The sequence below is a fragment of the Halichoerus grypus genome, chromosome 6 (genome assembly GCF_964656455.1).
Source record: "Halichoerus grypus chromosome 6, mHalGry1.hap1.1, whole genome shotgun sequence".
NCBI lineage: Eukaryota > Metazoa > Chordata > Mammalia > Carnivora > Phocidae > Halichoerus > Halichoerus grypus.
In genome coordinates this window covers 167,521,182-167,549,029 of record NC_135717.1, presented here as the reverse complement: position 1 = coordinate 167,549,029, position 27,848 = coordinate 167,521,182, and the positions used below count along the sequence as shown (strand labels likewise).

The 27,848-nt window shown below is 49.3% G+C and overlaps 1 protein-coding gene across 1 annotated transcript in view; it reads left to right on the top strand.

Annotated features, from left to right (window-relative positions):
- The first annotated feature begins 16,746 nt into the window (after positions 1-16,746).
- MYH9 (myosin heavy chain 9) overlaps positions 16,747-27,848 on the top strand; it is a 91,637-nt gene continuing 80,535 nt past the window's right edge. The window contains exon 1 of the mRNA XM_036108739.2: positions 16,747-16,938. The gene's annotated coding sequence lies outside the window, so the exon portion shown is untranslated. The remainder of the gene's footprint in view (positions 16,939-27,848) is intronic.

Genomic DNA, 27,848 nt, shown 5'->3' with positions numbered 1-27,848 from the left:
AATCACAGGTCTGTCTCTTGCTGTCTATGACCTTGGGCCTGTCAACTTTACCTTTTCTGTGAAAAGGAGATTAGATACCACATCAGAGGGTTGCTATCAGGATAAAAAGTCTTGTGGTAAGCATGTAATAGATCGTAGGCACTATTATTGTTACCTTTTTTTTCTTAAGTAATCTCTACACCCCATGTGGGGCTCAAACTCACCAGCCCAAGATCAAGAGTCTCATGCTCTACTGATTGAGCCAGCCAGGTGCCCCTTGTAGATACTATTATTAAAAACACGGGAAGATCCATCCATTCCACCAGTCCTGGCTGACTTCCTAGGAAGCGTCGCTTTCTGTGATACAGAGATGACTGGGACCCTTCAGGTCTGGAGCTCACAGGTTTGGGCGAGCAGACGTGAAGCACATTTATCCCAGTGTGGTAAGTGCTGTGCAGGTTCTCTGTGGTTGGGGAGGAAGGGGCGTGGCAAGCAGAATGAAGTGGCCATCGGGAGGTCTGGGTGACCCTGGGGCAGGTGTGAGAGGCCCCTCTCGTGCAGGGTGCACAGCGAGGTCGAGGACTCCTGGAGCCCCGTCACCTCTGGCTATGTCCTCACCACCCACACCCAGGACGTAGAAATGGCCTGTCTGCTCTGGGGCTGGGAAAAGGGCAGACCTTTGCTTCTAAACGCAGACAAGAAAGATAAAGGTATAAAACCTCGAGCACACGCCCAAACTTCTGTGTGCCCAAGGCCTGGTGGCCGTAGGGCGCAGTGGACGCCCTGAACAGCGGGTTTATGAGGGAAAAAGAGACATGTGATATAGACTGGATTGTGGAGGGAGACAGAACGGGCGCAGAGACAAAGGGCTTCGAGTTACGACTGCCGTTGAACAGCCTGTGGTCTCTGGCAAAGTCACATCTGCTCTGTCGAGCCTCACTTGACTCATCCGCAAAATGGGGATAAACACCACCCTCCTCCAACAGTAACCGTGCAGTTGGGATGAAAATGTTGCTGCAGAAGCTAAATGCTATGTTCCTGCGTGAAGGTCGGGATCCGTCATTGGCTGAGGGGGGAAACACAGTGTGGGGTGGCCCTCACCAACAGGAAGGAATGAAGTCCTAACGCATACTATGACAGGCACGACCCTTGAAGACTCTTGCCAGACACAAAAGACCACAGGCTGCATGATTCCATTTATGTGAAATGTGCAGAATAGGCAAAGACAGACGGTAGATGAGTGGCTGCCTAGGGCTGGGGGAGAAGATAGGGGGGTAATGGGGACCGACTACTAATGGATATGGGGTTTTTTTGGAGTGATGAAAATGTTCTGGAATTAAAAAGTGGTGATGGTTGCACAACCCTGTGAACGTACTAAAAACCACTAAGCTAGCTGTATAGTTGAAATGAGTAAAATGTATGGTATGTGAATTATATCTCAATAAAGCTGTCAAAAAAAAAAAAAAAAAACCAAAACCAAAAACCCAGAAGCATGGTTATTTTTTCTCCAGCACCCTTCTGTGGTAAGATACCATGGGGCACCCATGAATGGATAATTGTATTTCTTAATCTTCGTGTACTGCTTTCACATATATTCTTATTTTTTTAAAAGATTTTATTTATTTATTTGAGAGAGAGAAAGCCAGAGACAGAGCATGAGCAGAGGGGGAGGAGGTGGGGGAGGGAGAGGGGCAGAGGGAGAAGGAGAAGCAGACTCCCTGCTGAGCAGGGAGCCCCGATGCGGGGCTCGATCCCAGGACCCTGAGATCATGACCTGAGCCGAGGGCAGATGCTTCACCGACTGAGCCACCCAGGTGCCTCTATTCTTATTTTATTAGCTTATTTATTTGTTCATTTGCTCCACAAACATTTAACCACGCCAGGTCCTGGGGATATCAGCACCAACAAAGCCTTGAGCTGTCCTTCAGGAGTGCTTGTCCCGAGGCAGGCAAGCTGAGGGCCTGAGGGTTCCATGACCGAAGCAAGCCCAGGGTGCAGTGGGAGCACAGGGGAGGACTTCTGCCCCCCGGGGAGGGTTTGAGAGGCCTCCTGAGGGATTCATCACACTCAAAGACTCAAGAGAAAGGGGGACGTGGAGATCCTTGAGTGGAGGCCTGGAGACCCGGTGGGCCTGAGGCAGATGTCAGTTGGGCACGGGAGACCTTGCACTAGGTTCATGGAATACTGTTTCCTGGGCGCACGCTGGAGACAGAACCCTGAGCGCCGTTCCAGGGAAGGAGAAGGCATGGTCCCAGTGATACAGTACACGTGGCTGGTGCTCGGTAATCATTTGCTGAATGAATAACAGATTTATAAAATACAGGTGCTCAGGATGCACGTCCTAAGCCTCTGATTTCATTAAAATCTCACCAGGGATTCTGATGTCTGATGGTGTGGACACCCCCTGATTGAGCCCGGTGCTCGTCACTCTTGAAGATGATGCAAACCACCCGGGGGGCTTGTTACCAGGCAGACTTGGGTTCAGTGGGTCTGGGCTAGGTAGTGAGATGTTGCATTTAAGAAGCTCCCAGATGAGGCTGATGCCCCCCCCCCCGTGCTTCTGGTGCCAGAACCCCACTTTCTGCAGCAGGCCTTCGCCCCTTCCGACCTCTCCTGCTCCTTGGCTCTTCCCACCCAGACACTGGGCTGCTCAGAGTCCCGCACAGTGTCCGTTTTCTCCCCACTGGGCCTTGTGCCCGTTTTTTCTGCCCGGAATGAACTCCTCCCCCTTCCCCTGGGTGCCGCGCTTTGCGCCTCCAGGACCCTACAGTGCCATGCTGTCGGCCGTCCTGTCAGTACTGTGTGAGCACTGGGAGAGCAGAGACTGCAAGTTGTCAGCCACCCACCTGCCACAGGGTCCGGCAGATCGTAAGCTGTGTCGTGGGTGCTTGACACCAATTGTCTACTTTGCAATGACCATCACCATCTTCATTTGACAAATGAGGACACTGAGGCACAGACAGGTTCAGTAAGAGGCAGAGCCTGGATTCTGACCCTGACGGCCCAAGACAGACACGCGACAGAAAGGAAGAGGGACCCTCAGAGAGATGCAAACACGCCGTAGGTCCAGCGGAGGGAGAAGTCACCTTCTAGTGGGGGATGGGGTCTTGCAGGTGGGTGGGGGCTCCAGGGGGCAGAACTGGCAGAAAAGGCGTGAAAGCCGTGGTGTGGCAGTGGCCAGTTTGTACAGTGGGCAGGTTCAGAGTGCAGGGAATGGCCGCTGCTCGGGGTACAGGGCCCTGCAGAGAACCAGGGAGAGATAGGGCTTACCAGGAGGTTGGAGACAATTGCAGGCCACCCCCCCACCCACCCCCCCCGCCCAACCAGGCTCGCAGTGTGGGCATTGCGCAGAAAACACTAGAAAGGTTCTTGGGCTGGAGAAAAGCGGGAGGTGCTCTAGGGTCACTGAGGGCCAGGGCAGTCTACCAAGGGAGAGGTTTTGGATTTTGTGCAACCAGAGTATCTGGGTTCAAATCCCAGCCTGGCCACCTGTGAGCCCAAAGGCTCTGATCAAGTTACTTAACATTCTGGGCTCCAGTTTTCTCCTCTGTAAAAGGAGGGGAAAAAAAAGTCATAATAACAATTGGGTTGTTGAGAGTAATGAACAAATCATAATTATAATGTTATTAGAATCTGAGAGATCCACTGCGGTCTTAGCACATTATTTGACTCCTCTGTGCTTTGGTTTCCTCATTTGGGAAAAGGGGGAAAATAATAGTACCCACATCAAAGGACTGAGAAGAGGATGTAATATGGCAATCTATGTGCCAAGTCCTTAGCACCATGCCTGTCCGGAAGAGCTCCGTAAATCTGGGCTGGGCTGATGCTTATAGCTGAGCTTCTGGGCAATCAACTCAGAATGTGAAAATACAGGGGAGGAGTGGAGGAGGGAAGAGGGGAAGAGGGAGCCGACCTTGGACGGTAAGGTCATGGTCTAGAGGGGAGGAGGGGAGGGCAAGTGACAGAAGGCAGTGAGAGTCCAGCGAGAAGGAAAAGAAACCTGGGTGAGATGGTCTCAGGAAGACTGAAGGCTCCCAGGGAAGAGGGAGGACGAGGGAGGCCTCTGGGTTTGAGTCTGGTTGGCATGGTGAGGCTGGAAATGTGAGCAGAGCTGGAACTCAGGTGCACAGACAGGTTTGACAAGAACCAGGATGGTGGGAGTTCATCATTCTCGAAACACATCGAGAATCTCAGGTAAGAGAACTATAGGTAATTCAGATATTTTTCTGTGTGTGTGTTTTTTTATACTTTGTAACTTATGAGTTCGTATTATTTTATATGTATATTTTATTTTATTTTTTTTTAAAGATTTATTTATTTGAGGAGGCGGAGAGAGAGAGAGTGAGCGAGAGTGCAAGAGCAAGGGGGAGGGAGAAGCAGACTCCCCAGTGAGCAGGGGAGCCTGATGTGGGCTCAATTCCAGGACACTTAACTGACTGAGCCACCCAGGTGCCCCTATAATATGTATATTTTAATGTGTAGCATATGTTTTCATATTTAAATTTCATTTATAAATAGATAATACATTCAGATGAGTCTAAATGTAAGAGATGTTAAAGGGTTTTTCAGTGAAAATTCTCCCACCCCGATTTCCTAGCCACCCAATTCTAAGAAAAACCCCCATGTCACTCACTTCTTGTATATCCTCCCCAAGGTATTCTGTCTAGTCTAGGATGTATTGTTCTAGCATTAAAAAATAATGTCGATTAAGATAAAAAGACTGAAAAACACATGCAACAAAAACATAGGCAAATTAAACTTGATGAAAATCAAAAACCTTTGTACATGAGAATCTACTATCAATAGAGTAAAAAGACAACCCACAGACTGGGAGAGAATACTTACAAATCATATATCTGATATGGGATTAATATCTAGAACATGTAGACAGCTCTTTTTTTTTTTTTTAAAGATTTTATTTATTTATTTGACAGAGATACAGCGAGAGAGGGAACACAAGCAGGGGGAGTGGGAGAGGGAGAAGCAGGCTTCCAGCTGAGCAGGGAGCCCGATGTGGGGCTCGATCCCAGGACCCTGGGACCATGACCAGAGCCGAAGGCAGATGCTTAACGACTGAGCCACCCAGGCGCCCCTAGAACATGTAGACAACTCTTAAAACTCAACACCAAAAAACAAACCACCCAATTAAAAAATGGGCTAAGGATGTGAGTAGACGTTTCTCCAGAGTAGACATACAAATGGCCAATAAAGCCATGAAATGATGCTCAACATTGCTCATCATCAGGGAGATGCCGATCCAAACTACAATGAGATACATCCTCACAACATTTAGGATGGCTACTGTCAAAAAACCAGAAAAATGTCACCTATTTTTCTGTTGTACGTATCTCCTTTGTTGACAGTATATTTCTTTTTAATTAAGGAAAAACATACCAGGAAATAACAAGTGTTGCGAGGATGTGGAGAAACTGAAGCCCTTGTGCACTGTTGGTGAGAAAGTCAGGTGGTACAGCCATTGTGGAAAATAGTATGGTGAGTCCTAAAAATAAAGAAATAAATAAAAATAGAATTACCATGCGATCAAACAATTCTGCTGAGTATATACCCCCCAAAGAATTCAAAACAGAAGAGAGATTTGTATAGCAGTGTTTATAGCGGTATTATTCACGGTAGCTAAAATGCGGAAGCAGCCCAAGTGTCCATCAATGAATGAATGGATAAGCAAAATGTGGTGTATACATAAGTGGGATATAATTCAGCATTAATAAAGAAGGAAATTCTAACACCTGCTATAGCATGGATGAATCTTGAGGACATTATGCTCAGTGAGATAAGCCAGACACAAAAAGACAAATACTATGTGATTTGAGGGGACCTAGAGGAGTCAAAGTCAGACAGACAGAAGGTGGAATGGTGGTTTTCCAGGAGTTACTATTCAATGGATTGGAGTCTGAGTTTGGCAAGATAAAAAGAGTTTTGGAGATGGATGGTGGACTCAAAAATGGTTAAGGTGGTAAATTTCATGTATGTATTATATGACAATAAAAACAAATTTAAAAAAATAGACCCAACGTCAGGATGAGGCTGGGGTGGGAGATAGGGATTTGGAAGTCATTCCCATGGAGATAATATCTCAAAGTGGGGCAGTGGGTTAGAAGCTCAGGAGAGAGGGCACCAACCGAGAAGGGGGAGGAGAGCTGAAGTTCCATAGATGTGGGCTGCTTCCAGGCTCTGCCACTTGGTAGATGTGTGAATTCGTGAATTCGGCAAACCGCTCAACTTCCCTGAGCCTCTGCTTCCTCATCTGTAAAACGGGGATGATGTTTGTATCTACCCTCACAGCGATTGTGAGGGCTACCTGAGATAATGCTTAAATAAAGCATTTAGCTGAGTGCCCGCTACGCGGTAAAACAATAAATGTGAGCCTCGGGTGGAGGTGCTATTGAAAACACCGAACAAGGGGCACCTGGGTGGCTCGGTCAGTGGAGCGTCTGACTCTTGCTCTTAGCTCAGGTCTTGATCTCAGGGTCATGAATTCAAGTCCCCTTGTTGGGCTCCATGCCGAGCTGCGGGGCCCAGCTCGCTCAGTTAGTAGAGCATGCGACCCTCGATCTCAGGGTTGTGAGTTCGAGCCCCATATTGGGTGTTGAGATTACATAAATAAGTATTTTTTTTGAAGATTTTATTTATTTGTTTGACAGAGAGAGCACAAGCAGGGGGAGCGGCAGGCAGAGGGGGAAGCAGGCTCCCCGCTGAGCAGGGAGCCCGATGCGGGGCTGCATCCCGGGACCCTGGGATCATGACCTGAGCCGAAGGCAGACGCTTAACCGACTGAGCCACCCAGGCATCCTGTAAATAAATAATTCTTAAAAAAAATAATTATAAAAAACCCCAAAAAACACTGAACAATAGATACAACACAGGTACCAGCTAACTGGAAGAAACACTGTCTTTAATAAACAGATGCAGCCCACATCTGGGCATTCCAGCTGAGTGTCCACTCTGGCCATGGAGCTGGGGCGCAATCGTGGAAGGGAGAACAAGGAAGGTGATCTGTCCCTCTGGGAAGTTTCTAGAAAGTCTGTGTTGGTGGGAGGGGATGTTGATTAGTTTCAAATGCCGTCTAGGAAGGCCAGAGCTGGGTGAGGCATTCAGCTTGCTGACCCCTGAGGAGCAGTTTAGAGAGAGGAGGGGCTGGAGGTGAGTGAGAGCAAGGTGAGGGATCTGAGGGCCTGATGCAGACCACTCATGCTCTGGAGAAATCTGTGAAGAGAGGGAGGGGGAAACATAGAATGTATCCCTCACTGGAGTACCAGACAGAGTATTTTCACTGCCCTAAGAATCTTCTGTGCTGTCTATTCATCCCTCCCTACCCCAGCCCCGGGCAACCACGGATCTGTTTATTGTCTTCACAGTTTTGTCTTTTCCAGAATGTCATACAGTTGGAATCTCACAGAATGTAGCCTTTTCAGACTGGCTTCTTTCAATCAGTAATATGCATTTATGTTTCCTCCATGTCTTTTCATGGCTTGAGAGCTCGTTTCTTTTTAGTGATGAGCAATATTCCCTTGTCTGGATGTACCATAGTCTCTTTTCCTGTTCACCTACATCTTGGTTATTTTCAGGTTTTGGCAATTATGAATAAAGCTGCTGTAAACATCTGTGTGCAGGTTTTTGTGTGGATGTAAGTTTCCAGCTCCTTTGGGTAAATACCAAGGAGCGCAATTGCTGGATCGTATGGTAAGAGTACGTTTAGTTTTGTAAGAAACTGCCAAAAGCTGTCTTCCAAAGTAGCTTTGCATTCCCGCCAGCAATCAATGAGCGTTCCTGTTGCTCCACATGTTTGCCAGCATTTGGTCTTTTGAGTGTTCTGGATTTTGGCCATTCTAATAGGTGTGTAGTAATACCTCATTTTAACCTGCATTGCTCTGATGACGTGGTGGCATTTTTTATATATTTGTTTGCCATCTGTGTTTCTTCTTTGGTGAGGTGACAAGGTCTTTGGCCCATTTTTTAATCTTGTCATTCTATTATTGTTGAGCTTTAAGAGTTCTTTGTATATTTTAGGTAATAGTCCATTTTCTGGTATTTATTTATTTATTTATGATTTTATTTATTTGAGAGAGAGAGAGAGAGACAGATAGCCAGAGAGAGCACAGGCGGGGAAGTGAGGGAGAAGCAGGCTCCCTGCTGAGTAGGGAGCCCAATTCGGGGCTCGATCCCAGGACCCTGGAATCATAACCTGAGCCAAAGGCAGACACTTCACCGACTGAGCCACCCAGGCGCCCCTCTGGTTTGTTTTTAAGTCAGGGAAATCCAAAGTATGTTTATAGGTGGGTGAGCTCCCAAGATGTTGCAGAGAAAAATAATTAGCAGGAATACAAAACCGTATACAGAGTATCATTCAAATCATAATTCTTTCTTTATGTTATTTGTAACTTTTTATTTTGTATAATTAAAAAACTTATAGAGGGGGGCCTGGGTGGCTCAGTCGGTTAAGCGTCTGCCTCTTGATCTCAGCTTAGGTCTTAATCTCAGGATTGTGAGTTCAAGTCCTGACTTAAGCGCCACGCTGGGCATCAGCTTACTTAAAAAAAAGAAAAAGAAAAAGAATTTAAAAAAACTTACAGAACATTGCAAAAATAGTACAAAGGACTCTCAAACTCTTTATCCATCTTTACCAATTATTTATATTTTGCTCCAATTTTATTTTATTACTTTCCTTTTCACTGAAGTATAATTTATAGTCAGCATAGTACACAAGTCTTAAGTGCACAAATCAATAAATTTTACATGTGTAGACCTGGAGTAACCACCCACCAGATCAAGATGTAGAACATTCCAGTACTCCAGAAGGCTCCCGTGGGCCCCTCCCATTCACAAACTCTCTTCAGAGGGAAACTCCTTTCTGGCTTCTGTCACCAGAGACTGATTTTGCCCGTTTTAGAACTTCACATAAATGGACTCATATGGTAGCTACTTTTTTTTTTTTTTTGTATCTAAACTCTTACTCAACAGTATGTCTGTGAGATTCATTCATTAAAAACAGCAAAACAGGGGCGCCTGGGTGGCTCAGATGGTTAAGCATCTGCCTTCGGCTCAGGTCATGATCCCAGGGTCCTGGGATCGAGCCCCACATCGAGCCCCACATCGAGCCCCACATCGGGCTCCTGGCTCAGCGGGGAGCCTGCTTCTCCTTCTCCCTCTGCCTCTCTCCATGCTCATGCTCTCTCTCTCTGTATCTCTCTGTCTCAAATGAATAAATAAAATCTTTAAAAACAAAACAACAGCTTAATTGAGATATGTCACATACCATAAAGTTTATCCTTTTAAAGTATATAATTAATTAATTAATTAATTTGACAGAGAGACACTGCGAGAGAGGGAACACAAACAGGGGGAGTGGGAGAGGAGGAAGCAGGCTTCCCGCGGAGTGGGGAGCCTGATGTGGGGCTCAATCCCAACCATGACTTGAGCCAAAGGCAGACGCTTAACGACTGAGCCACCCAGGCGCCCCTAAAGTATACAATTTAAAAAAAGAGAGGGGGCTGGGGCACCTGGGTGGATCAGTCGTTAAGCGTCTGCCTTTGGCTCAGGTCATGATCCCAGGGTCCTGGGATCGAGCCCTGCATCGGGCTCCCTGCTCAGCAGGAAGCCTGCTTCTCCCTCTCCCACTCCCCCTGCTTGTGTTCCCTCTCTCGCTGTGTCTCTCTCTGTCAAATAAATAAATAAAATCTTTTTAAAAATAAATAAAAAAAGAGAGGGGGAGAGGGAGGCTGGCTGGTTCAGCTGGTAGAGCCTGTGACTCCTGGTCTCAGGGCTGTGAGTTCAAGCCCCGCGTTGGGCATGGAGCCTACTTAAAAACAAACAAATATATAAATAAATAAAGTATACAATTCAGGGGCACCTGGGTGGCTCAGTCAGTTCAGCATCCGACTCCGGGTTTCAGCTTAGGTCATGACCTCAGGGTTCTGGGATACAGCCCCGTGTTGGGCTCCGTGCTCAGTGTAGAGTCTGTTGGAGATGATCTCCCTCGCCCTCTGCTCCTCCCCTGCTGGCTCTCTCTGTCTAAAAAAAAACCAGCAAAAAACCCCAACTCTTTATTTTTTTAAAGATTTTATTTATTCATTTGAGACACAGAGATACAGAGAGAGAGAGAGAGAGAGAACATGCAGAGGGAGAGGGAGAAGCAGGCTCCCCACTGAACAGGGAGCTCGATGCGGGGCTCGATCCCAGGACCCTGGGATCATGACCTGAGCCAAAGGCAGACGCTTAACCATCTGAGCCACCCAGGCACCCCAAACCCCAACTCTTTAAAGTATACAATTCAGTAGGTTTTTAGCATAGTCACAGAGTGTGCTACCATCACCACAATCCAATTTCGGAACATTTTCATTGCCTCAAAAAAACAAAGAAAAAAACAAACAAACAAACAAAATGCCCCGAGAAACCCAACCCTCCTAGCCATTAGCAGTAACTTCTCATTTCTTCCTCTCCCCAGCTTTTGACAACCACTGATCTGTTTTCTGTCTCTATAGATTTACCTATCCTGGACATTTCATATACATGAAATTATACAATATGCGCTCTTTTGTGACTGGCTGCTTTCACTCAGCATAGTGTATTTAAGGCTCACCCGTGTTGTAGCAGGTGTCAGAACTTCATTCCTTTTTATAGCTGACTAATATTCCATTGTATGAAGACGCCACATTTTGTTCATTGATTTATCAATTCACGGACATTTACATCTTCGTGTTTTTTTTTTTTTTTTTTAAGATTTTATTTATTTATTTGTCAGAGAGAGAGAGCACACAAGCAGGGGGAGAAGACACTCCCCACTGAGCAGGGAGCCTGACATGGGACTCAATCCCAGGATCCCGGGATCGTGACTTGAGCCGAAGGTAGGTGCTTAACTGACTGACCCAGGTGCCCCACATTTTCATATTTCTTTACATGTTAACTCTACTTTGTTCTTTTTTCTTTCTGTGTGTTAGTCCATTGTATGAACATACTCCATATACTCTTTTTACCATTGAACACTTTTCTCCTTCTGGTTTTTGACTATTTTAAGCTGCTATGAACATTTTTTTTTAAGATTATTTATTTATTTATTTGACAGAAAGAGGGAGAGAGAGAGCACAAGCAGGGGGAATGGCAGAGGGAGAGGGAGAAGCAGGCTCCTCACAAAGCAGGGAGCCCAATGTGGGGCTTGATCCCAGGACCTTGAGATCCTGACCTCAGCTGAAGGCAGATGCTTAACCGACTGAGCCACCCAGGCACCCCTGCTATGAACATTTTTGTACATACTTTGGTTGGGCCTAAGCACTCACTTCTGTTGGGTATATACTTAAGAGTAGACTTGCTGGATCATAGGGTACACATGTATATTCAACTTTAGTAGACACGCCCAAACACTTTCCCAAAGTGATTGTAGAAACTTATACTCACTCCCACAAGCCATTTATGAGAGTTCCAGTAGCTCCCATTCTTGCCAACATTTCGTATCTTACTTTTAATCATGCTGGTTGGGGATAGTGCTATCTCGTTGTGGTTTTAATTTGCATTCTGTGATAACTAATGATGTTTAGCACCTTTTTATTGCTTCCTGGGTAATTAGATACCCTCTTTTATAAGTGCCCATATACAAATCTTTGCCCATTAAAAAAAAATTGTCTGTCTTCTCTTTCTTCTTCTTCTTATTTTTTTAAGTGAACTCTACGCCCAGTGTGGGGCTTGAACTCACAACCCCAAGATCAAGAGTCACATGTTCTACCAAGTGAGTCCACCAGGCACCTCGTCTTTTTCTTTTTCTTTTTTTTAAGATTTTATTTATTTATTTGACAGAAAGAGAGAGAGCACAAGTAGGCAGAGCAGCAGGCAGAGAGAGAGGGAGAAGCAGGCTCTCAGCTGAGCAGAGAATGTGATGGGGGCCTCGATCCCAGGATCCGGGGATCATGACCTGAGCTGAAGGCAGACACTTAACCGAATGAGCCACCCAGGTACCCATGTCTTTTTCTTAACATAGATGTTCTTGATAAATTCGGAATACAGGTCCTTTGATATATACGTATTGTGATTATTTTCTCCCAGTCTGTGGTTTGATTTTTCACTCTTATTTATTTATTTAATTTTTAAAAAAGATTTTATTTATTTGACAGAGAGAGAGAAAGCACAAGCAGGGGGAGCAGCAGGCAGAGGGAGAGGGAGAAGCAGGCTCCCCCACAGAGCAGGGAGCCCAATGCGGGGCTCAATCCCAGGACCCCAGGATCATGACCTGAACCGACGGCAGTCGCTTAACCAACTGAGTCACTCAGGCACCCCAATTTTTCACTCTCTTAAATGTGTCTTTTGATGAACAGAAGTTCTTAATTTTAATTAAGTTGAATTTGACAGTCTTTTCTTATAGTTTATACTTTTTGTGTCTTAGGAAATTTTTGCCTATTTCAAGGTCATGGAGAAATTCTCCTAGGCTTACTTCTAGAAGTTTTGTTGTCTGCTTTTCATATTTAGGACTCTGATCCATCCTGAACTATTTCCATAACTGGTGTGAGGGTAGGGGTGAAGATTCACGGTTCCACATGTAGATATGCAACTGACCTAGCACCATTTATTAAAAAGACCATCTTGGGGCGCCTGGGTGGCTCAGATGGTTAGGCATCTGCCTTCGGCTCAGGTCATGATCTCAGAGTCCTGGGATCGAGCCCCACGTCGGGCTCCTAGCTCAGCAGGGAGCCTGCTTCTCCCTCTCCCTCTGTCTCTCCCCCAGCTCATGCTCTCTCAGATCTCTCTCTGTATCTCTGTGTCTCAAATGAATAAAATCTTTAAAAAAAAAACAAAAAGACCGTCTTTTCTTCACTGATTTCAGTGTCACCTTTGTAATGTATCAGGTGACCATGTATATATGTGGACCTCTCAATTTTTTTTTAAAAGATTTTATTTATTTATTTGACAGAGAGAGAGACAGTGAGAGAGGGAACACAAGCAGGGGGAGCGGGAGAGGGAGAAGCAGGCTCTCCGCCAAGCAGGGAGCCCGATGCAGAGCTCGATCCCAGGACCCTGGGATCATGACCCGAGCCGAAGGCAGACGCTTAACTGACTGAGCCACCCAGGCGCCCCTGGACCTCTCAATTTTATTCAATATGTGTGGGTGTGTCTACAGATTTGAAGGAAACAGCAAGGTTTGTTAATAGTTGCGATATTGTGGCGGTATTCTAATTCTCAGACAAAATAGATGAAATATTTTCCTAAAATTTTTCAAGAGTAGACACTATCAAGGATACAGGTTCTTGGTTCTTGGGACATACAGGAGGGGTTACCAGGGTTTCCAGAGTTAGGGAAGCATCTCGGCTAGTGGATGGGGAGGAGAGAATTGAGGGCCTGGCCAAAAGAGGTCTTCCATCTTCTTAGCAACCTCAGTTCCGAGGACAGGGTGGAGCCAGGAGGCTGGGGATATGAGGAAAGTGGGAATGAACATTATCAATAATGCTCTATGGTAAGTGCATGCTACTTAGCTGTTTATTGATTTCATTTTTTTAGAGAGGGAGGTTGGGAGGGGCAGAGGGAGAGGGAGAGATCGAATCTTAAGCAGGCTCTACAGCAAGCATGGAGCCTGATGCGGGGCTCAGTCTCATGACCCTGAGATCATGACCTGAGCTGAAATCTAGAGTCAGATGCTTCATCACTCAGGTACCCCTATGTAGCAGTTTAGAGAACAACCTGAGGTCTGGGTCTCCTGTGTTCTTTTCAACAGTCCTTGGGGCTAAGAAAGACCCAGTGATTATACCCATTTTACAGATAAGGAAATAGATGCTGAGTCCTGCTCAAGTATTTACTAAGCACCATTTTATGCCAGGCCTTGTGTTAGTTCCAGGTCCATAGAGACAAAGAAAGCACAACCCCTATGTGTCCTCAGGCAGCCCCCAGCCTGGGCAGGGGAAACAGCCAGGGGATGGAGGATTAAAATCTAGTGTGCAGTGAGAGAGATAAGGGAAAGGTGATGTGATTGTACAAAGGACAGGCACCTAACTGGCCTGCAGGGTCAGGGAAGACATTTTAGAAGAGGTGACATCGAAGTGAGTAATTTTCTTCTACTTTTGATCAAATTATGCAAGTGATATTTGTGTTAGAAACACAGATAAGCAAAAGAAAAAATCAGTCACAATCCTTCTACCAAGACATAAACCTTATTTACACTTTAATATAATCCTTTTTAAACTTCATTTTGTCTCTCTGAGACATACACACATGCACACACACACACCCCCCAGATAGACACACAACACTGCACAAAAATAAATGAAATCCTGCTATAATAGCATTTTATAATTTGCTTTTCTTTACTTAGTATATTTTAAATTGTAAATACAAATCTAAATAAAATTTTAGTGACTTTTTGGGTATTTCTGAAACATATGGATGTATCAACATTTATTCAATCAATCTCTTATACAATTATTTCTAAGATTTAGTGACTCTAAATAATGTTGAAAAGAGTACCTTTTAAACCACTCTCTGTTCACTTTTCCAATTATTATTATTATTATTTAAAAAGATTTTATTTATTTATTTGACAAAGAGAGACAGAGTGAAGAAGGGACACAAGCAGGGGAAGTGGGAGAGGGAGAAGCAGGCTTCCCGCTGGGCAGGGAGCCCGATGCAGGGCTCGATCCCAGGATCCTGGGATCAGGTACCTGAGCCGAAGGCAGACGCTTAATGACTGAGTCTCCCAGGTGCCCCTCCAATTATTTTTTTTATGGTGAATTCTCAGAGAGAATTGATCAATTTACTTTCTTACCTGTATCTCTAAACCTGGCTAACACTGGGCATTTTTATTCTTTTATTAATTTAAAAATTATTTATTTAATATTTTGACACAGAGAGAGAGAGAGAGAGCAGGAACACAAGCAGGGGGCGTGGGAGAGGGAGAAGCAGGCTTCCCGCTGAGCAGGGAGCCTGATGTGGGGCGATATCCCAGGACCCTGGGATCATGACCTGAGCCGAAGGCAGACACTTAACGGCTGAGCCACCCAGGCGCCCCTATTAATTTTTTTTTTTTAATTTGTTAGGTGAAAAATGGCATCTCATGATATTTTGTTTGCATTTCTTTGTTTGCATTTCTAATGGCTAATTTTTTTTTCATAATTATTAGCCATTTATGTTTCTTCTTTATTGTCCGTTCCTTTTTTGGTCCATTTTTATTTTGGAGTACTTGGGGTTTTTCTTAATGACTGAGAAGAGCTTTTTGTATATTGTTGGTAGTAATTCTTAGGGTTGCAATTTTTTTTTTTCCAGTGCTCTTTTGCTTTTACATCATACATTTTTTCCTGAAGTTATAGTTTAGTCATGATAGTATGAACATTCCAAAAGAAAAGTGTCATGAGAAATTTGCCCTCCTAGATATAAAATGTATTATAAAGCTACCATCATTAAAGTATTTTGGAAATAGCACAGGAACACACAGAAGGGTCAATGGATACATCTCAGAAGCAGGTCTGAGCATATATAAGTTGGAAAGGTGATGAATAAGGAATGGACAACTGCCTACTGGGAAAATTGTATTAGATTTCTCCCTCACTCCACAACCAAACTAAATTCCAGATGGATTAAAAGAGAAATGTAAAACATTTTTTTTTTTTTAATTAAAAGCAATTTTTTTAGGGCGCCTGGGTGGCTCAGTCGTTAAGCGTCTGCCTTCGGCTCAGGTCATGATCCCAGGGTCCTGGGATCGAGCCCCACATCGGGCTCCCTGCTCTGCGGGAGGCCTGCTTCTCCCTCTCCCACTCCCCCTGCTTGTGTTCCTGCTCTCGCTATGTCTCTCTCTGTCAAATAAATAAATAAAATCTTTAAAAAAAAACAAACAAACAATTTTTTTAGTAGGCTCTCCGTCCAAACTGGGTCTTGAACTCAACCCCTAGATCAAGAGTCTCATGCTCTACGGACTGAGCCAGCCAGGCGTCCCTAAAAAAATTTTTTTAATAAAAAAAGTTTTTATCCTCGTGTAGTGGGAAGTAACCAAAAAGAGTGACTCTTTGCCTATCCGAAAAGAAGAACACCCAAGAAACACTGGTAACAAATATCTGAAGGGAAGTGTGCGAATTAATCCCGTGCAGGTGAAGAGGCTTGGAAGTGCACCCCAGGAACCCGTCTGAGGAAAGGTGTGGAAGCTGGAAGACCGCGGCGCGCCCATTCTAAAGAGAGGGTCAGGAATCGAACTCAGGGCGCCCACACCGGATCCGGGGCTGAATCCATGCCCGCCCCCACAGGCCATCATAATTATGTAAAATAGCACTTTTCCCATATATGGTACTTAATATCTGCTCTTCTGGTAGGATGACATGGGACCGGGAAAACAGCTCGAGGGGCGGGGTGTCAGAGCCCCAGACCTTCCCAGCCGGCTCCCGCCCGGCCTCGCCCGGCCTCGGCAATGCACCAAAATCCTGGCCGGAGCCCTCTGCTAGCCTCCTCCTCCTCCTCCTGATTGGACTCTCTCTGTGTCAATCCTCCCCCTGGAACCTAGCTGTTCGTCGGGCCCGCCCTACGGGGGCGGGGCTCCCGCCTAGGAAGCGCAGAGGAAGGTGGAGCGTGTGGAGGTGGGGGCGGGGGGGTAGGATGAATACCCACTCCGCCAGACCCAGAGGTTCCGCCCGCCCCCTTCCCACAGGCCAAGGTGTCTGTCCATCAAGAGCGGGGACGGGCTGGAGCGGGCGAGGCGGTCCGGGTGGGCGGTGTCGTCCCTCCAGGGTCCGCCCCCGAGCCGGCGCCGGGCTGGAATAGGCGGGCGGCTGCGAGGGCGGGGCGGGAAGGCGGCGAGGAGCTGAGCTGGGTGCGGTGAGGCGCGCAGATCACCGCGGTTCCCGGGCAGGGCACGGAAGGCTGAGCGAGACTGACCTGCTGCAGCTCCCGCCTCGCGCGCTCGCCCCACCCCGCGGTCGCACAAGCGTTCGAGAAAGCCCTCTCGGGAGAAGCAGCGCCCGTTCCCCGGCGCAGATCCAGGTTCAGGTGAGCGAGCCCCACCGGCCGGTCCCGCCCCGGGTGGGGGCGGTGGCGACGGGACGCGCGGCGTCTGGGGCGAGCGGCCCGACGTGTGGTTCTCGGCCTCGGCGCGGCCGGCGACCGGCGCGGGCGGGCGCGAACACCGCGGGGCCGGGCTCGGGCACCGCATCCTTCCGGGAGGGGCCGGGGGACCCCCTGCGCGACGCTCGGGGAGGGCGCCGCTGGAGGCGAGGCCTCGGGAGCAGGCGAAGGCTTCGGGGCCGGCGCTCCCCGGAAACCTTCCGCCCCTCCCCCTGCCCGGCGCACTTCCCCGGCGGGGCACCGGGAGCCTCGACCTCCCCCTGCTGCCGGGGCACGCGCCCCGCCCTCGCCTCGCCAAGTGCCCAAGTTGGGCAAACTTTTTAACCCCTTCCGGGGAGCCGCTGTCCCTGGGACCCGACCGAGTGAGCGTGAGGTGGGGGGCTCGGGGCAGCGGCTCCTTTGGAAGTTTCCAGGCGTTTTCGCGTGGGTAACGGGCAGGCGGGGACCGTTTGGCAGCTGTCAGGGCGTCCGCCTGAGTCAGAATCGGACGGTCCTGCTGCAGACATTGCACTCGGCTCAGTTTCCGCCCTCCGCTCGCGACTTCCTCATTCGCCCGGCTGCGATCGGCTGGGCGGAGGAGGGCGACGGGGCGAGGTGCAGTGGGTGCGTGGGGAACCGGGACCCGGAGGGTGCCGGGCGAGGCAGGAAGGACTCACCCCCCCCTCCCCTCGACAGCCCCTCAGCCGTTGACTTCTGACTTCCGCTACCCGGGGGAGGAAGGCCCAGGAATGCCCGCAGCCATCCGCGCGGGCCGGAGCGCACCTGATTCCACCGCACCTGGGGCCGCCCCACGCCGGCGCGGGGGGAGCTGGGCCCTGCTCCTTTAGGACCAGGCCTGCGCCGTTGCATCGTCCGGTTGGGCTAGATCCGGGGTTGTTACCCTGCCTCCCCCGCTTCTCTGGGCCGGGGGGGCCTCACTCCGTCATGTCTTGGGGCCACGTCCGGGGCAGGACTGCACCCCCTTATCCCTGCAGGGAGCCCAGTCGTTTATAAAACGCAGTACCTTCCAGGACAGGGTTGCCGGCTGCCTTGAGGCGGGGGCACGGTGAGGGCCCGGCTGCTGTCTGTGGCCCCACCCAGCCGGTGTGGGGAGTAGGGTTCCCGGGAAGTCCCAGGTCCTGGCAGGTCCTGGAGACCGGCGGCCTCTCTCCGCTGGGCATTTGAGAGGCCCAACAACTCCTCGGTTCACTGCATCCTTTTCTGGGTTTAAGAGGATTTCAAAGTAACTGTTGAGTAACTGTTGAAGGGGAAGAGAGCCTTAGCTCCTTCCTGCAACACTGTGGCCATTTTTGACGCCCCTGAGACCTACCTGATAACCTCACCTGGAGGTTTATTCCCCTTTTGGTAAGGAAGGAGGCTGCTTTAAGGCCTGTTTAGACAATCACTCGATTAGTATCAGTCAATTTATATACAAGGCTGCGAGGTGCAGGGGGAGGGTACATAGATGTGTAATTAAGCAAATATTTAACTGCTCTGTGCCAGGGATTCTGCCAGGTGGTGGGGGGGTGTGAGGTTGAGTAAGACCTGGCCCCAGCCCTCGGGCACTTAGGGAATGCTGAGACAAATCTGCAGATGACTCTACTGTGAGGCCAAGATGACATGGTGCTCAGAAAGGTACGGTGAGTCATGGAGACTGGAGAAGAGGAGCCAGCCCGCTCTGCCGAGATCCCAGAGGCCTCTGCCCTCCAGGAGTTCCCAATCCCCCCCCCCCCCCCCGCCCCGGGGGGAAATAGTGTTTGAATGATTGAAATACAAAGGCAGCCTGTGAGGAGTATCCCAAGCACCAGAGACGACGAATTCCGAGAGGGGCCACCACTTATGTCTGGAGCAAGGGGGGATCTGGAGGGAAGCTGCCTTGGAAGGAGGGGCACACACTACAGGTCTGGGAAACTGAGGCTAGCCTTCAGTGTTGGAAAGTGAGGCCTCATTTAGTGCATAACTGAGCAATCAAGAGATTGTGTCGTGTAACTTGAGTCACTGTGCCCCCCACTTGGCTGTGGGGGACCCCGAAGAGCTCTGCTTTTCACACTCAGCAAGCCCCAGCAGTGCCTGTGGGCAGATCGAGGTGTCTGGCTTGGCAGGCTCTGTGCAGGTAAGGGCAGCTCCGCTCCAGAAGTGCATTCCGTGGGGCTGCTTTGCCTGAAGGGCACAGGAGGGTAGAGGGAAGAGAGGATCAGGGTCCCGGCTCTCTGGTTTTTACATTTTTAAAAAATTTTTAAATCTTTTAACCTAAGGGGTTGGAGATGGGACAACTTCCCTCTTGCAGGATGAAGGACGCATGTTAATCACAGGCTGCCTTTTGCCTGTTCTTGCTCCAGAAAAAACAAAACGAGGATCTGTTAGCTTTTGAGAAGGAGAAAAGCGCGCTCAGAAAATGCGGCATTGTTGTGTAGCCTGCTAGGGTATTGCTAGAAACCAGGCTTGCTCTGCTTTCTTCACTTCCTCTTCTCTAATCCTTCAATAAAGTACTTAAGACAGCCCTTACCAGCTTGACATCTTTATTTCAAAAGGAGGGGAGGGGTTGGCTGTTGTTTTCCTCTGAGCCTGGCCTTACCCTTCCCTTGAAGGGGGAGAAAGAAACCCAAAGCATAGGGGGAAAAAAAAAAATCCATGCCTTGACAGCTTCCTCCCAAGCATCATGTTCCAAAAATATTTAGAATAACAAAATCTGTGTGTCGTCTTAATTAAACAAACGTCCTAATTTGCTGAGCATAAAACAGCATCTCTGCCCGCAGGGGCAGGAAGTGCATTTTCCCTTTGTGCAGCCCCAGAGAGTCGCTGCCTCTCGGCCTTAACCCTTGGTGTGCTGAACTCCTGGGCTCAAGTCCTCTGGTGACAACGGAATGGAGCCCTGGCCGCCCCCTGGGAAGTGGTGGTGCTCCTGTGACTTCCAGAATGCCATTCTTAGAGCTGGGAAGAGTGGGGTCGTGAGCCTTGGAGCTAGGCAGAGTTCGAATCCTGACCCTGCCACTTAATTAGCTTTATGACCTTAGGCAAGTCACATCACCTCCCGGAGCCACAGGGCCCTCCTCTGTAATGTGGGAATGAGTACCTGCCCTGAAGGGTTAGATGGGAGAACTAAAAGAAGGAAGGTGTGTAAAGGGCCTGATACACAGTGGCTATGTCAGTTTTTAAGAAAATGTGTGAATGGCAGGTGAGGAAACGGGGAAGGGAAGGGTAGGTGGTGGTTGCAGCTCCTGCACAGTGCTCATCCTGCTTTCTCAAAAGGGGTGTTTGTGTGTGTACATGAGTGTGTAGAGTGCTTGTGGACTGTGAGGCCCAGGTGGGTGGGTGGGTGGGGCATCTGCTGATGCTTTTGGATGCACTCAGTGATGAGCTTGTGCTGAGTAACCTTGTTTCAGGGCTCTGGCCCAGGCAGAAGGTGTGCAGACTGCGGTTTTAGTTCTAAAACCTGGTTTCCTATGATCCAGGAGGTCTAGGGTAGAGCCAAAGGGGTGACATGGAAAGAGCACAGGACTCGAGGGTCTGGAGACCTGGCTTCTGGCTCTGGTTGGGGGAAAATTTTGATTTCGATAGAAGGGGCCCTGTCATCCTACAGAGACGTCATGCCCACCCGTTAAACACAAGAGTGCCTGGGAAACTGGAAACTACAGTAATTTTAATTTCTCCGAGATGTCCCAGTGGTGAAGGCACGCTCTCATGCCCTACACTGATGGGAGTGTAAGTTAAAGGAAGTTCGGCAGTGTCTGCCAGGGCATAGTCCCTCTGCCTCATTTCTAGGAATTCAACCCACAGATAAACTCAGATAATGCGAGAGGAAGTGTCTGAGGATATTCTTTACAGCACTGTCATAGAAGAAGACAGGAAAGAAGCAAACTGCCCATCCAAAGGGTCAGATAAATCATGACACAGCTCTACAGTGGGGAGCCTGCAGTGTAGCCCTTAGAAAAATGAGGCCGACCTGTAAGTCCTCATAGGGCGTGCTCTGCAAGACATGTTGCCAATGGAAAACACTAGGTGCCAAGTAGGAATGTTTGGTGCTCCCCTTTTTTGTAAAACAGGGTATGTCGCCTGGACTCTGCATGGAAAGATAATAAGATGCTGGTAATTGTGGTTGCCTCCGGAAAGGGAAGGGGGCCCAGGAAGCAGGAGTGGGGGTGAGCATTACTCTTCACTACATGGCCTTTTCAGGTTTATTAGTTGTCCAAATCCAGGGGGTCTTCTGGCCAGTGTTGTAGGTTTCAACTTCAAAATGCATTGCTTTCGATTCCCAATTTCATATTGAGTGCCTTTTGTGTGCAAGGAAGGGTCTTAAAAATGGCCTGACTTGCTCTCATGGCTGGAACATTTTGGGTACTGTTTTTTTTTTTTTTTTTTTTTTAATTTTATTTATTTATTTGAGAGAGAGAGAATGAGAGAGAGAGCATGAGAGGGGGGAGGGTCAGAGGGAGAAGCAGACTCCCTGCCGAGCAGGGAGCCCGATGCGGGACTCGATCCAGGGACTCCAGGATCATGACCTGAGCCGAAGGCAGTCGCTTAACCAACTGAGCCACCCAGGCGCCCTTGGGTCCTGTTTTCTTCCCTGTGACGACATATTGCCAGAGTAAATCCTTATTATTATTATTATTTTTAAAGATTTTATTTATTTATTTGACAGAGACAGAGCGAGAGAGGGAACACAAGCAGGGGGAGTGGGAGAGGGAGAAGCAGGCTTCCTGCTGAGCAGGGAGCCTGATGTGGGGCTCTATCCCAGGACCCTGGGATCATGACCTGAGCCGAAGGCAGACGCTTAACGACTGAGCCACCCAGGTGCCCCCAGAGTAACTCCTTAAACGCCTATTCTGATCCACTCCCTTATATTCTGGGAAATGATAGATGATTGCTTTTTCTTTGCTGTATGAGAAAAGGAAGCCCGCAGTGTGTATCTGGAAAGTATTTCGGGATACCCTTTTGCCAGGCTTCCCACAATTCCCCTGGCTCCAGATCATATGCTGTTCTTTCCTGGGGAGCCCACTCTGATCATAGGGCCAAACCGGACCTTTATTTGCTTGGATTCTCTTTTTGAAAGTTGGGGTCCCTGCAGCCACTAGCATGCCCCTTTCCCCTCTGTCCCTAGTTGCCCCTCTAACTTCTGGCCTGTGGTTTTTAATGTATTAATAACAGTGGAAAAGCCCAAATTCTTGAGAAAATATGATCAAAAGGGTGTTTTGAATTGGAGGGCCCTGATGGCCTTCTCAAGAAAGACCGTCTTAGCTTTGGATGATGTGAGTCCCGGAAAAGCTGCTACCTCTGCTCACCACTGAGTTGGCCTTTTTTCTGTGGCGAAGCCAGCAAAAGACCCCGTCAGGGTCTCGGGCAGGCCTGTCTGTGTCCCTGCCAGGCAGCCTCTGGGCCTCCTGGAGGAATGGCATGAGTCACACATGAGTACACAAAATGAGCCTGGGTCTAAAATGGGCCTGCCACCACATGGGCAGATGGTGTGAAGGCTGGATGCTGGCTGGAATCCTCTCCCCTGTCCCCAGCTCCCAACCTCATGCTGTGAAGACACCAGATATTTGGGAAGCAGGAGGGGAGCTGCCCTTTTGCACCTGATGTGTGTCTCTTTAAAAAGCAACTGAGGCGGGCTCTCGTTGGCATCTCTCGGGCCCCATTCTGCCCTCTAGTTTCTCAAGCCTGAGGTGATTCAGCACCCAGAATGGGACACAGCAACCCAGCCCCCCACAGGTGGACCCAAAAGAAGCTCTTGGATGGCCTGTGGCTGAGGGCGAGGCCTTTCTGGGAGTGTGTCCGGGCCAGACTGCCGCTCTTCAGTGGCTTTCGGAGGCTCTTCATCTCCATGTGCTCCACGGGGATCCCTCCCACTGGGGCTGGAGGGAGGTTGCAGGGCTTCCGGAAGTTGCCACCGAAGGGTGTGGCTTCCTGCTGGGGCAGGTTGGGCTGAGGCCTGTGGGGAAGTGGAAGGTGTAGCCGATCTTCCCCCACCCTCACCACCCTCACGTTGCTTCCTCCCTGCCTCTCAGAGGTCCTGGGTCCTTCTGGTCCTTACAGTCTGTCCCACCCAGAGGAGCAGGGGGCCTCTTGCGGGGAGGTTCCTCTCACCTCCATCTCTGTAGACATTCACGTTCTGGGAGCTTTGCATCTTCGAGACTTTACCCTTTCATGTGGCCTGTAGCTTTAAATGATGCCCTGCCTTAAAAGAAAAATGAACAACAGTAAAAAACCCTCCCTATCGAATTTACTCAGAATTACAGAATATGTGAGCTGGAGGGGATCTTGGGGATAATTTCACCCCCATTAGAGAAGGAGCTCCCTCAGTGAGCTGGTAGAAAGCTTGGGCTCCTGGTTTCACTCAGTGCCAGAGCCTTTCTCTCAAAATCACGTGGCCTCATTTAAAAGTGTTTTTAAAGTGTTATCTTCCCTTTCTTGGCCTTTATGCACTGTTTAGCCAAGCAACACATACTTAACTCCTTTAATCTTTCCTCAAGAGTCTACTCTTCCACACCCTTCGTCTTTTGCTTTTTTGGGGGGAGGGGCGCTACGTCGAAGACATTGGGTGGGAAGTATTCTCGGTTTCTCTGAACTTCTTCCAGTTGGACAGGGCCCCTTCAGCTGAGAGTTCCCACAGCTCAAAAATCAATATTTCACATGGGGTGGTGCCAGGCGGCAGGGTGGGCCGTTCAGAGGGCCACACTGGCTTTCCACTGTCTGTCAGCCGCTCCTCGTTTCTAGTAATTTAAGTCATGTAAGGACTGAGGAGATCGATTTCTCTATTTTCAATACGGAAGCCCCTGGGTAGAGGGAACGAAACAAGGGCTTTGGGAACAGGCAGAGCTGGGACCAGCCCGTTGCCTTTTCTCTAGCTAACTGTTAGACCACCGCCTCCGTTTCCCTGCCAGCAACGTGGAGATGCCTCCTTTTTCTGGGGCTTGTAATTTACATGTAAAGATACGGAAAGCGGTCCAGTTCTTTCCTCCCCCCTCCTTCCTCCTTTTTCACGTTCTCATCAACATCATCCGTCCTCTGCGGGTGGGAGGAAGTACGTGGTCAGATTTTAAAGATTTTAAATGCCTCCAAGAAGTCTGTCCCTTGATAAAGTGTGGGGATGAGGATGGCCGAAGAACCTGCCAGAAGGTCTCCTGGATTGGATGCCGAGCTTGTCACGGTCTCAACCTTTGCATCCTTCTTACCACATGGTACAGTTTACCTTGTCACACTGATCTGAGCTGCGTTAATGAAGCATTTTTTAAGAAGGCTGTTACAGAGCCTTAGAGGCTCTTTTATTTAGAGCTGCCTGTGTTCCAAAGCCACCACACTTCCTGTGTTTTGCATGAAGTCACTGGGCTGGAGAAGGAGCTTCCTGTCTGATAAACAAAGACACGCATTGGAACTGATTTAGGTGACTTAATCCAACTGGTCTGGGATGGGGGAGAAGATGCTAGAACCCACTGGACTGAGGACCTGGAGGTCAGAGGACCTGGGGGTCAGAGAGGTGGGGTCTTCGTTCAAGTCTAGATCCCTAGGTTCTCACCCGGTGCCTGGCGCAGAGGCGGCTCCTAGTTGTATGAAGTGTTTGGGCTCACTGCTGCCTTTCCTGTAAGCCTGGGGACGAGGATGCCCAGGCAGCCAGAGCTTTTGGATGCCGTTTACTCATCTCTCCATCTGACAAAGCGCACATGTCAGGCACTTGTCTGGAGATCTCTGGGGTAAGAAAAGTGGTGGCAGGGAGTCATTTTACAGTTTTTTTCTTTTCTTTTTTTTTTAAAGTATGCTCCACACTCAGCTTGGAGCCCAACATGGGGCCTTGAACCCACGACCCTGAGATCCAGACCTGAGCTGAAGTCAAGAGTCAGTCGCTTAACTGACTGAGCCACCCAGCTGCTTCCAGTTTTCTTCTGTTTTTAATATTTAAGATCAGCTCCTGGGTATGAGGGTATTGACCCCAAATTTCTTTGGTGAATCTCAGTCATCAAAAGACTCCTTGGGCTCCTGCTGCATGGCTTTCACTGTGCTGGACTTGGTGGGGCTTCAGTAGGGGTGGAGGGCAGAGAGCCCATCTTCATCCTCAGGAGTCTTACCCTGTGACAGGAAGTTGGGACATGGGGGTTGGGGGGGAGATTCATCACAGGAGGCAGGCCTGTGCAACCCTGGGTAACTGGGGATTTCTGAGCATCTTGAGCCAGCCTCCCGGAGGCTAGAATTGCCTGGGCAGGGAAGAGGGAAGATGGGGAAGGTGGGCAAGGAAGGAAGGAAGAGGCTCTGTTGGGAGGGCATTGGCCTGGGAATCAGGATGTCTGGGCTGAAGTCCCAGCTGTGCTAATGATAGTAACAGTACTAATAGTTACATTTTGTTGAGCATGTGCTGTGTACTAGGCACAGTGCTGGTGCTTTTACGTGAATTATCTCATGTAATTTTTACCTTCTAGCCCATTCTACAGATGAGGAGACTGAGCAGGTATTCACATTCCGGCACTCTGATTCCAGACCCCTGTGTGATTTTGTAGATGCCCTTCACTCCTGAACTTGTGTCTCCTCACTTGACGGTGAGAGGTTGGGCCGGTCCCCAAGGCCTCCTCTTGCACTGGTGGCCAAAGATTAATGAAAGCAGCAGAGCTTTGGGCTGCTGCAGAATGGGGCCTCCATCCCATAGTGCGGATGGCTACTCAGAGCAAGGTTGCCGGTTCCCTAGTGTTGCCTTGGCTACTGACGTCACCTTTAACCACATCTGGCCATTCTTCAGATGTCTGCAGTTGGTCCTCAGGGAGGGCAGGTGACAAACCATGGCTGAGCAGTGTAAATCCTGGCTGCTGTGGCTGCCTGCCCTTAGCTGGGCCCTGGCTGGTCTTCACTGCCATCCTGACTTAGCGGGCTCTTCTTGACCTCAGCCCACTTGCAAACATGCATTCTTTCTTTCTGTCTTCATTTGCTTATCTGACCGTTGTCATTCAGTTATCACTCCCCAGAGCTTACTCTCTATTCCGGGCACTGGGCTGGGTGCCGGGACTACGGAGGTGAAGGAGAAGGAAGCGGGGTCCTTGTTTCCAGGAGCTGATGGCATCCCAGGGGAGAGGGCCTAGGGGGCTCTGGGAAGGCTTCCGGGAGGAGGCATCTAAGCTGATTGCAGGTAGGGATGTGGTATGGAATGTCCAGGGAGCATTGTCGCTCAGGTGGTAAAGGATTCCCTCTCCTCTCTAGCAGTGCCAGGCCCCAGTCCCACTCTCAGCCCCCTCTGAAGCCCATGTGGCCCATTAAGGTCTACGTCCCTGTGCCATTTCCTGTGAAATGTGAGAGTGCAGGATTCCACTCCCAGGTCCTGAGCCTCTGGGTGGCTGCTGGGCATTCTGCCTGTGCCCTCTGGTTGTGTGGTCGGCATACCGTTCCCAGCTGAAGGACTGGGGATGAGACTGTTCATGGAGTGTTGGGAGAGATGTAACTGTTACTGGAGTTAGTTTCCTTTTTCAAGTAAAATGGGGGAGGGGTGTTTATAGCACAAACAGTATAATAACAAAGCTGATAAGAAGCAGATCAGCTCCTCACCCCATCCACTGCTTGCATCTCTCTGGGGTCCCTGTCCACACGCGGGCATGCATACGGTACAGGTCCCGACTTACTCAGTACTGTAACAAAGTGTCCTATGTCACAACAGTCTCCACAATTATTATTTTAACGGCTATGCCATGGTCCACAAAGGGGAAGAACCATTATTTACATTGCCAGAAAAGTTCCATGGATTTTAGTGACTCTTTGGAAATTCATTCAGCAAATACATCCTGAGCCTAAGTTCTAGGGCAGAAACTGCTCGGTGGCTGGGATGTAGACGAGGCTGGAGATGAGTGAGATGTCCCAGGCCCTGCCCTGAAGGGGCTCCAGTCTAGACTCAGGGAAAAAGCATTTCCCTCAGGTGAGCCCAGGAGGAAATGGCAGTTCGGGCGCCCAATTTGAGTTGATGGAAGAGCACTTTGTTTTTAGTGGTGAGACAGCTTAGGAACGAGGACCCGGGAGATCTTTCTGGGCTCATTGGAGGAAGATCTCCAGCAGTGCCATCCCCCCACTTCCCCCCCCCCCCCCCCGCAGTGGCTCATGCATTTCACAGGCCTGGGCCAGAAAACACTCTGGGAAGAAGCGAGGGGCGGAGGCTCCAAGGAGTCCTGTCCACGGGGAGGCTGCGGAAATGGCCCCTGTGGCCCTACGGAGAGACCGCTCTGTGACTGGGCAGGAGGCAGCAGGGGATGATGGGCAGGGGCGGTCTCAGAAATGTCCAGAAGCCACTGGCAGGCCACTTGGGCTCTGCTGTGGCTCCTGCCGCCCAGGGAAGATGCTGGATTGTAGCAACAAGTTGCAACAGTTTAGTTTTGTTGTGAAGAGAAAGTTTCAGAATCCTAGTGGCTGCTTTGGAGTGGATGGATGTTCCTAATGATAAGGGAGTTCTTTGGGGCTGGGCTGGGCATGAGGGGAGAAGGTGTGTGGTCAGGGGTCTAGGAACTGGAATGCAATGTCTTTGCTCAGGTGTTTTCTTTCGTTCCAGATCAGTGGCTAGCTTGCAGGTGTTCCTTGCCCGGTACAGCCCCGCACTGTCCCTGTCCCTCAGCTCCTGGCTCAAGGGAGCCTGCCCCGGATTCCACTGTCTTCCTAGAGAGCAGGAGGGCAATCCTTAAATTGTTCAGAAAGGAGCCACGGGCTTGTCACCCACCCCACCCGCCCAGGAAATGAGAGGGCAGGGGCGGGCCCCAGACGGGGTCGCTGGGACACTTTCAGGCTTGGTCCATCACCCTGAGCCCCCTCTGCAGCCTGCCGTGCGATCTGGATCAGTCCCAGGCTGCGCGGGCTGCCGTTGGGTGAGGAGAGTTTCTGTCCCCGTCTTCAATGCCACCCTTTGA